Below are 11,299 nucleotides of genomic sequence, written 5' to 3' on the forward strand. Positions count from 1 at the left end.
CAATATTAATAAATTAAAGAAACTAGTGATAATGATAATTCACTACCAAGAACAAAACAATAATAAATGTGAGAAATAACTAACTATAATAATGACTCGTTGTCAATAACATACAATAATGTAAGAAATATTCGGTGGTAATAACGAATCGATGTCAAAAAATATTTTTTTTAATAATAATAATAATAATAATAAAAAACAACAATACAATACATATCAAGGGCGATCAAGCATAACACACTGGTACAAATCTGATAACATTCTTTGCATAAGATTTAAACGTTCTGTGATCAGAGTAAGAGCATTAACAGATACATTTTGTTCTAACTGTACCCGATGGGATTTCTCCCGGTACCCCGCTCATGCGCTGTTGAAACTGCCGAAATTCACCATATGTATGTACCAACCCCTCTGTCTTGTTAAAACGAACATTGGGTGTTTGAGTGGAAGTTTTTTTTGGGGCGGTTAAATGACACAGATCCCTTGAAATTAGTTAGTTTCACAATCAAGTTACAACCATTTCAAAACCATTAGATGTTTTACAATCGCTTGATGTTTAACTGATATGCACACACCAGTAATCACACAGACTCCAGATGCGGGTGTGTTAATTGACATATCTTGAGAAATTAAGATTGACAAAAATAAAAGATCTATCGATGGAATAGTCTAGATTTAGACAAGTCATAGATTAGAGTAATTAACTTAATAAGTAAAAACAAATAACACTTTTTCCGACGATAACTTTTTTTTTTTTTTACTAAAAGTAAATAAAAATCGTATAGGCCGACATAATTTAAAAGTAAAAATTGATCTTATGTCTTATGTTGAAATGCTCGTTTTCACTCAATATCCTGTTAATCTTGAGTACCTATAGAGTAGTACTGCATCTTTCATAACTCCAAAAAGTCTTTATTTTTATTATATTTATAAGAGAAAGATAGTCTGTACCGATTTTTCCCGGAAAAACACGAGATACTTGTCAAATCTACTCAGTACTAACTACCATTTAAAAAATTGAGACTGTTACTGACAGAGAGAAAGACTTTAAAGGGGGGGGGGGTGCTCTGCTATATGGGAGAGCGCGCTCTTCCGGCACAAGTGCCTTAGGAGCCATATAAGGAAATTCCGCTCCATCTAACGTCACACAGAGCCATACTCGAAAAAAACTTTCCGAAACTTGTTACAAACCGGAAGAGTTTTTTTTGGAGCAAAAATACTCCTTCAAACGTACAACTTAATTTTTGAAACTTTGTCCATATTTAGCATGGGAATCCAACTCTTTAACAGTGTAAAAAACTCAGTATGCATGAAACAGCATTTCACCCCCCCCTTTAAAGTCTTTCTCTCTGTCAGTAACAGTCTCAATTTTTTAAATGGTAGTTAGTATTGAGTAGATTTGACAAGTATCTCGTCTGATGTATTTTATTTTAGATCCGTGTAAATGCCTACCATCTTCTTTCTTTTGTTTTAACTTTTCATCCCGACGCGACAAACACCAACATTTCTGGTTTGTATCGCTGCTTTACATTCGCTTCTTTTTTTTAGTTTGAGGTAAGGTACAAATGCTATAAAACTCTGTAACCTAGTTTTCTAGCTGGAAACAAAACACCTTTTTAAATTGTAATGCTACAAGCTCTCACATCTTTTTCCCATGTTGCTTAACGAAACATATCTGATAGTTTTTTTTACTTGTTTGGTTGTTTTAGATAAATAACCAGTAATCTAGTTTTCTTTTCATTTAATTTGTAACAACTTTTACAATGTTTTTACATTGTTTCCATTTCGTCTGTGTTTATAACCTTTTTCATGAAATGTATTTAAAACCTTAATAAAATTTTCCCTTATACCATTTTCATGATTTCAACCTTTTCAGAGTTTAAAAAGCACATAGATCCCAAAACATTTTCCCTCCCTCCAAAATTCCTTCTTAGGTTCATAAGTTCATATTTAGGTCACTGGGCTGTACAGGGAGAGGAGGGGGGTGTACAAACAGGTGTCCAGAACAGATGGCTTTTATGACCCTCATCAATCAAATTTTTGGAGACAAGCCACAATGGATCCTCTCTCACAATACAATTGTGTTTAGGCGGGAAACTAAATATATTTGTGTTGTTTTAAAAAAAAAATATCTGTGTAAAACGAACAGTGCCACAAATCCATTTTTTTTGAGTGTAGAATGAAAGCTGAGCCATGAATAAGCGTGTTAGCTGAACGAAAAGCAAAAGATTACAGCACCTGGTATTCCCAGGTGGTCTCCCATTCAAGTACTAACCAGGCCTGACGCTGCTTAGCTTCCGAGATCGGACGAGATCGGGCGTGCTCAGGGTGGTATGGCCGTAAGCGAGTACAACAGTCAAGAGCGAGCTATTTAAAGAAGACACACAGATTTAAAAACAGAAATTTCACAGCTGGTTAAAGTAAATTAAAACAAAATGTTTAAATGAATTAATAAAATTAATATCAAGAAATGCAATCAATATTGCATTGAGGCACTTTGAGTGGAAGTGAATGGGGCCCTATTTCTGAAATTTAAAATACTATTAATTATATTTAAGTAAGTATTGTAAATATATAAATTGCCTTGGCCTACATACAAATGAAGGCTATCTTCTTTGATAAAAAAAAAAAAAAAAACCCCGTGACGTCATCTGTGTTTACACGGATGTCACACTGTGGCCTGTACGTTTGCTTCATCTCCTCTCATTCACTGTCAGGGTCAGCGGTTCATGCTTGGTAATGATGGCTGTGGCTGCAGTAAACTAAATGTTCGCGCTCACTGTTCAAAGTCATACGGGTTCGGGCACCATAATACATCTAAAAAAATTCATTAAAACAGCTCGACACCGCTTTAACTTGGCACGAAGTTCTAGAAAAACTGTGCCCAGATCTTTTCCCATCCCTTCTCCTCTCTAGTCTAAAACCGTGACCATGTCGACTGTCACTTTATGTTCGAAAATCTATTGCACGATTCAAGCACGAATCAACCAACACAGCCCAGCAAACATTCGGACGTCTTTTGACCGTTGAAAAGACGTCCATCCGAGACGTCCCGTCATGGTTGAAAAATAGTTCCAAAATGAAAGTTGAACCGACGTCTTTGACGTCTTCTAGACGTGAACTGCACGTTTTTTCTGCATGTCCCTGGACGTCTAAATGTGTCGTCTTCTGGACGTCTAAATGCGTCGACTTCTGGACGTCAATGTCTTCTGGATTTTTAAATGCGTTGCTACATATTTTAAGTGTATATATATATATAAGCCTGCATATAAAATAATCGCACACCCACTGTGTAACATTATGAAAGGCAATCAATTATGTCTTGAGGTTTAACACATCTTGACAAAAGTTCAAGATTGGTCCAGTCAGACATGAACGTCCATAAACCGTCTTAATCAAGAGTACATCAAAAACAATAACACATTATTTGTGGACATATGCAAAAAAAGAAGCATGTTCTGATTTAGCACATTTTATTGTTTTTGAACAGTTTAGCATCTGTTAACCAAACTAAAATACTAATTACAAAATACTGTATTATAATATAAAGGGTAAATTCTATCATTTACTCACCCTCATGTTTCAAATATACCTTTCTGTGTTCTGACCATATTGTTTTCATGTTTGCTTTACTGGGACAATGACAAATAAGAATCTTCAAGATGATAAAAATCTATTTAAATTTTTTTTTTCAATGTTATCTTTGTATCCATTTTGGATTTCTGAAATAAGTTTACAGGCCTACCATTTTTTTCCATCAGAAATATGATTTAATGAGGGGCATCACTGAATAAAAAGTACTGAAATACTCAATCTTGAAGTCCATTATTATTGTTAAAAATTTCTATTTGCACAGTGTTTGTTTATTAATGTTTTTAATATATAATATAAATCAATATTCATTGCATTTATTTTAAAATACTTTAATCATATAATATTAAGAATATTATTAATATTTGAACATGTGGCATAAACACCTTGCAGGAGCCATTGTTGTCATGTGACAAGAAAATCATAAAACATAAGACCCTCATCATATAATATGTTTGTAATCATTGCTATTTATAAAATCAAAGTGGTGTAAATGATTTTAAACTATAGAACCGACATTAATTCAAATATTACATTTCTGAGAATGTTTTCTACTAGAATGTTAAAAGATGGTTTCTTTTTATCAATTCTTTATTAATCTTGTCATTGACTTACACCGTTGTCTCATAAACACAAAGATATTTGAAAGAATGTTTGTAACCAAGCAGATCTCACAATCCATTAACTGCCACTGTAGGAAAAATTATTATGATCGTAACATGAGGGTGAGAAAATTATGACTATTTTCATTTTTGGGTGAACTATCCCTTAAACACATTACAGTTGTTTGGCTCATTTCTTGTAACCTCCACCCCCATCTCTTCCTGGAGCGAGCTTCAGGTGTTCTGTCATTGCTGCATCCCATTCAGAGTCTCCACCTCTTCACAGCATCTGAGGGAAGAGAATACATGTATTTTTAAAATAAATAAAATAAAAAATGTGAGATAAATGACATGCACTTATTTTCAAAATATCTTTATGGTCTACAGCTAAAAAAAAGGTAATCAAAAAGCATTAAATTTTATTTTTATTGTACAAAAGGTGTTATGCTTTAATATGATGCCCTTGAGAAACACCCTTAACTAACGTTTAGAGGTGTAACTGTGATAAAAAGTGAACAGAACATTTCTGATAAGACAGGAGGGCTGTGATGTCCCCTAAATAATTAATTAAAGCATACCAATAAAAATTACATCAATATAAGTAACTTTTAGCCTTCTAACGTTAGCTAATTTTAGCCATACTCAGTGAATTTCAGTTGACAATGTAGGCATCATTTCTCTCGGTTCCTTTGTGTCAAACAAGTAAAACCCAAGCACGTTAATCAAATAATACAAAATGTACTTACACAACAGTAGATTTTAAATAATTTTTATTGATACATCTCAGTCCTCTTCGAGTCCTCTCCTCCTCGTGGTTGCCTGCTCAATATACCGGAACTTCCGTTACGATCAATTATTAAAAGTGAGATCTCGCGAGATAATCTATCCTATTGCGGGATTTTGTAATATCATGAAATATATTAGTATGTTTTGTGTCTGCATCTTGGCAGCACCGTTTTGGCAATTACATCCAACTCAGACCGTAATTGTGACCGGGTACATATCTGTTTTACATGTATATGCATAGATTCAATAAAAAGTTATAACAACAAATACATAAAATAGGTTGAAATAATGACTAAATTGCAGCATTGCTTTGCAATCACTTAACCACACTGGGCTCTTTGTGATTATAATTTTTTAAACAAGATAAAGTATATAAATATACATGTAAATATATTTACTTTGTATATATATATTTTTTCCTGCTAGTCTTGCTTGGACATCTTTCCACAAACCATGCGAGACGTGTAAAAGACGTCAGTGGACGTCTATTCACAACCTCTTTAAAACCTCTTAAAAACTACTTGGTGCACTTTAATTAATTATTGCAGTATTAATCAAGGTGTGCACAGCTTTTGCATATTCCACAAGGATTTCACAGAGGGTCATGATGGACGTGTAACGCACGTGTAAATGACGTCACTAGGAGATGTCCTCTCACAACCGATTCACAACGCGGGTAAATATTGAACTACACGTATCTAAAAGGCAAATAACACCGAATATAGGTAAATCCACAGACAACAGGCAGGAGGAATGTAAAGATTCAATATATTGGTAAAGACCAATATTTCTGATGATTTATTGGCGTGAAGTTACGTGCATTTTTGAAAAGCAATAAGCAGAGTGGACTGCCTGTCAGGATCCTGCCCTGACAGCCCTGTCCATCTTGTCTCTGTTCCATGTTTCTTTGTTTATTTTGTGTCTAAGCACATGCTTCTGTCTTTGTTCGTGTCTCCCAAGTGCTCCCCTTGTCCCACCTCCTTGTTACCCCTTGTCACGCCTTCTTGTTTAGCCCTTGTCTGCTTGATTGCTTTCACCTGATCCTCTTGTGTACTGTCCTATATATTGGGGTTTCTTTCCTTGGGTCTCTGCTGGTTCGTTTTTGGTGTTTACCTGTTTCTTGGGCCAGAATTTATCCTTTTGATCTTGCTCAAGTTGTTTTTGATCTGTTGTCTAGTTAATCAATATCCTCGGTTCCTTTTTGACTTTTTAGTTCTATCTAGTTCTTGTTTTTTTGATTGTGTACATCCTAATCTAGTTTTTGTTATTATCTTTTGATTTAGGGTTTCATTTACTCACTTTGAGAGTGCAGTTCCTTTTTGGATCTTGGCTTTTTGTTTTTAAACTCTGATTTATTTATTTGGATAGTTTTGTTTATTTTGCCTTTTTGTTCACTCTTTGTTTTCAATTGTCGGTGTCATTTTGAGTCTAGTCTTGTTTTTGTGTATTGTCCTGTGTAACGGATATGCAGATCATCGATTCATGGGTTAAATTCAGGCATACAAATGAAACCTTTTTGCACTAAATGCCTGGCCTGGTGCCAGTGGCGTAGCCAGGGGAGGGGCCATGGGGGCACTGGTCCCTCCTGAAAACTGATTGGCCCCCCAGTGTCCCCCCACCCTTCTACTTGTCTGTCACTCACAAATTCAAATTATAATCTTTCAGTTTAGTAAATAACTCATGATTGCGTCGCGATGCTTCTCAACGAGGACCAAGAATAGCGTTTTCCAACGAAAAAAAGCACCTATTTTAAATAGCTTATGTTTTTCGATTAGCCAGTTGTTGCAGTGCAAGAAGTGTTTGGTACTAACGTTAACGTCTTTCGGTGTTAGACAGACCAGGTTCGATGACGGTGTTATCTCCTAGAGCAGACCAAGATGCTAATCATTATATTTACTATGCTCCTCTGATGCTGAATGTAAAAGGGGTTTACTGCGTTACAATTTACTTTTTTTTTTTTTTCGGCCGAACGCGCCGATATAGGCAACAACGCAATTTAAAGCAATGTTTAAAAAACACTATAAAAGCAATTCTAATAAAGTCATTATTGAATCATGCAGTCGATTAGCGACTTTTTTCACTCAAGTGAGGTGACGAAACAAATCGTGTAATGTTTATCTAACGCTCCACACTTGAGACTTTGTTTTAAAAGTCTATATGGGTGAGACGCATGCAAAAACATCGTTTTTTTTACTGGTCAATTTTGAGATTTGGGGCTGTTTGTCTTCAGTAACATGTCTTCTTTCAGACTTGTGGTGAAAAACGTCCAAAATACACATATAGGTCTTTATTTTTCTACACCTTTAGTCTATTTGCGTCTGTAGATTCCTAATAAATTCAGTTGCCGTTCTAAATCACCATGGTGCTCCGCGATTGCTGTCTGCACCCTGGAAAGCTCTCTCTCTAGCTCTCTCTCCCTCCCTTCACAGAAGTTATTGACAAAACGTCATTTGATGACACCCAGAAACATTCTCAAAAAAATCATACATAATTATTTAATGCATGATTAAATAGCAAAATAAATAACTAATACTAAAATAACACTGGACTAATTAAGCTATTCTAAACTGTTTTATAGGATCCACATATTTTACATGTTAAATTAAAGCTACCTTTTTGAACAAGTAGCTTTCTAACAAAGTATGGATATATGATATTTTTAAATCAATATGCTCAAGATTAATTAGCCTTGACATAAGTTGATTTTGTTTATTCATCAATGCAAATTTACTGCAACTGCTGCTATGCAAATTGAATGGGATGTGGATAATAAACAAAAACATATAATGAAATTATATTACATTTATATTAGTTAATTAATTAATTGTGTATTTATTTCTATGAATTATTAATGTTGTTCTGCATTTATACAAATAATGCTATTATATATATATATATTATATAAGGCTATTATAAATAAATTATATTATTATTATTTGTGAGTTGTACACTATTCATACATTGGATTATTTTATTTATTACAGTTTTTCTTTCACTTTTGTAAAGTGAAAAGTTAATACAAATTGTATTTGATTTTTTTATTTTATTTAGAGCAGTGAATAACTGCTATTAAAATATAATAGGGTATCACTGTTTATTACTGATTTTAAAGGTTACTGAACTCTTGAAATGATTTGGATATACTGTTCAAACAACACAAGATTGGCCCCTCTGTATTAATCGTGGGCCCTCTTGTGCCCCCCAGTTGAAAAAATCCTAGAATCGCCCCTGCCTGGCGCCAGCCAACTTAAATTATTTACGATACCCATGTGAGCCTCAAAGGAGACCTGAAAACCCCCCAAATTCCTTAACACACACACACAAAAAGAAACCTTTTTTAAAGGTCCTTACTTTTGTAAGTCCTTATTAATATGTATTTGGAATGTTTTGTGTATTGCATAAAAATGGTTTATCCTGGGTAAATGGTTAAAGTGCTGACTTATAAGTGGAAATGTTCTCCTCAGTCTAACTCTTTCTCAAATAGTCATGTTTATGTAACCCCCACTCCTTTGCAGCTCATATAAACTTTATGACCCCCCTGGGCAACAGGACAGGAGAAAAGCCAAGTCACTGGTTTCTTTTCCTAATGCATTCTAAACCATTACCTTTTGTTTTGATGTTTTCTAAATGTATTACTTATTTCTTTTTGGTACATTAGATGTTTCCCATATAAATTGGGACTATCTGCAATTTATTAGCTTGTGTTAATCTTTAAATGTGTGTAAATCTGCATTTGAATGTAACTTCGTGTTTCTATCAGTTATATATATATGTACTGTATGGTGTTCTTGTAATCGTCATGCTTTGACAGACCCACTTATCTAAAGCAAAGTAATGAAAAATGTATTATTCTGGAATTACGAACTTGCTAGAATATCCCTGATGAAATCTGACAAGCCCTAAATCATTAGGGTAAGTGTTTCCACAGAGACACAGGAACTTTTCCCCCGCTTCAGATCGCGGACGTTCATTGGTTGTTCACGCGAAAAGAGGCGTGAACCATCCCAAGCCATAAGAACCGACCGGAAAAGATCCGCCCTCTCTTCTCCTCTCTTCTCTTCTTCTCCTCTTCGTTCTCTGACACGCTGCTCTCCTGTGCGACCAACGTCGCTCCCGCTAGTGCCCATGCGCGGCCTTGCTTATTCTGCATTCTGCATTTGGGTCCCATTTCTTGCAGATCCCTGACACTGCCATAATGCAAAACATTTACTGCAGGCTTCAACATTGCTGTGTTTACGATTAAATAAAAAAAAAAAAAAAAAAAAAGCATAGGCGATTTTCTTAGGCTGTTAAAATAAAAATCCACATTCGAATGCGCATTCGAATTTTAGGTGTGCATTAAGGAAGCTGCCTTATGAGCCCCAGTACGTGTTCCATTCCATCTCGCCACGCACACAGCTGTGTCTACACAACTTTCAAAGGCAGACAAGCTCGACACGCAATATCTGCTGTCTCATCTGTCACCTTGTGTATGCGCACGAGATGCGATGACGATGTATGTGCCATTGCATTATAAGGTTATGTTAGCCTATCCAGTTGAAGCCACTTAAAAAAGAACATCAATGTGGGGAAGATCTTGTTACATCAAAACTGAAACCACGCCGTTCACACAGAACGCATATTTTGCGCATTTTCTAGAGGGACACGGTTGGACTCGCGTCTTGCACAAGAGAGCCACATGTTTAGAAAGACATGTAAAATTAATGTATTAATTAAATTTTCTAAAAATATCTCGAGACATATCTTGTTACCCATCCCACTGCATCTCATGTTTTTAAATGAAAAAATGTATCCTGTGTGACTGGTTTTCCGCCCTTTTTATTTATTTAACAATGCATGCATACATGATGCTGTTTTGTTTATAGTTCTTTAAGCAATTTAATTAATAATAATTGGTTCATAAACATTATTTTAAATATTATGTTTTTTCACAGTCATGTATTCTAACCCAGTAACCATTGGTCCGACGGCGACGTTGTGTGGCCGGCCAAAAATAGTCGCAGTAGGACGGCATAAATCGGTAGAAATATGTGTAGCCAGGTCAGTAGAGGGCGCTGCTGAGGGTATCAGTATAGGGTGTAAGTTCCCTTTAAATATGTCACTTCCTGTTGGTTGGAATGGCTGCAGTGTTTGAATTGTTTGGCATGGTCGGTCGCTGGAAGAACAAGCTCTGTTGGTTTGTTTAGATGTGTGTTCTAAATACCTTAATGCTGAGAAGGTTTGACTGGATGAGTGGTGGACACTGGGTTACCATTGCAGTACACTGCACAGAAGTTTCCTTAAAGGCCCTCATATTGGCTGCTGAACGAGATGAGCAGTGGATATTAACGACGGTTGTACTTCCTGTGGCGTCTGAAATAAGAATTCGATCCATCCAGTGCAAACGACCACTGTTTTTCCCTACCTTTGTGTTTTTTAGTTTCTTTATAGGGTTATGGTATTGTAATCAGTTTTCTATTTATTTGTGATTTTGTTTTGGCCCAGAATTAATCCGTTGTATTTTCTTTATGGTTTATTTTGTGAACTTCAAGCTAAGTCAGTTTCAACAGCTGTTAATAGAGTAACTATGAGGGGAAGATACTCATTTTGATTTATACACCAGTGTGGTGTGGAACGAGTTTGAGTGTGTTTTTGTGCACGTAGTGTGCGGTGCAGAAAGTTTGTAATTTCTTTTGGGGTTTATTTTATTTATTTTTTTGTGTGTATTTTCTTTTTGAGGTATTGTTACCCAACATAATCTAGTGTACTGACATCCTGTATTACTAAATGTGGTTAGCTTGTGAAGGAAATCAAATGAGACCAGAATCCATGTATTTAATAAAAGTGATGTTTTAATTCTCATAGCAGTTTGGCCTTAAGCTTATTCATTTAATTGGATAGCCGAGCGGGGAAACCCTTGAGTGATTGGGGATCTCCTACCCAAGTAAAATTGGAGTGGCGTAGTCAAGAGCAATCAAACACCTTTGTAGCCTCATCACATTTGTAACACAGAACATTTCCTAAAAATGCCTTCAGATATGTTTGTACACGTTTATAGTTCTATAGGATTTCATGTATAATTGTTTCTTTGACTTTTAGATACGTGTAGTTCAATATTTACCCGCGTTGTGAATCGGTTGTGAGAGGACGTCACCTAGTGACGTCATTTACACGTGCGTTACACGTCCATCATGACCCTCTGTGAAATACTTGTGGAATATGCAAAATCTGTGCTTACACCTTTATTAATACTCCAATAATTAATTAAAGTGCACCAAGTAGTTTTTAAGAGGTTTTAAAGAGGTTGTGAATAGATGTCCACTGACGTCTTTTACACGTCT

At 35.4% G+C, this 11,299-nt stretch overlaps 1 non-coding gene across 1 annotated transcript; it reads right to left on the reverse strand.

Moving 5' to 3' along the window:
* Positions 1 to 2,226: 2,226 nt before the first annotated feature.
* Positions 2,227 to 2,345, reverse strand: LOC128017934 (5S ribosomal RNA). The gene has a single exon (XR_008184628.1). It is a non-coding gene; the product is annotated as a 5S ribosomal RNA (ribosomal RNA).
* Between the last annotated feature and the right edge of the window lie 8,954 nt (positions 2,346 to 11,299).

The sequence above is a fragment of the Carassius gibelio genome, chromosome A7 (genome assembly GCF_023724105.1).
Source record: "Carassius gibelio isolate Cgi1373 ecotype wild population from Czech Republic chromosome A7, carGib1.2-hapl.c, whole genome shotgun sequence".
In the NCBI taxonomy this organism is placed as follows: domain Eukaryota; kingdom Metazoa; phylum Chordata; class Actinopteri; order Cypriniformes; family Cyprinidae; genus Carassius; species Carassius gibelio.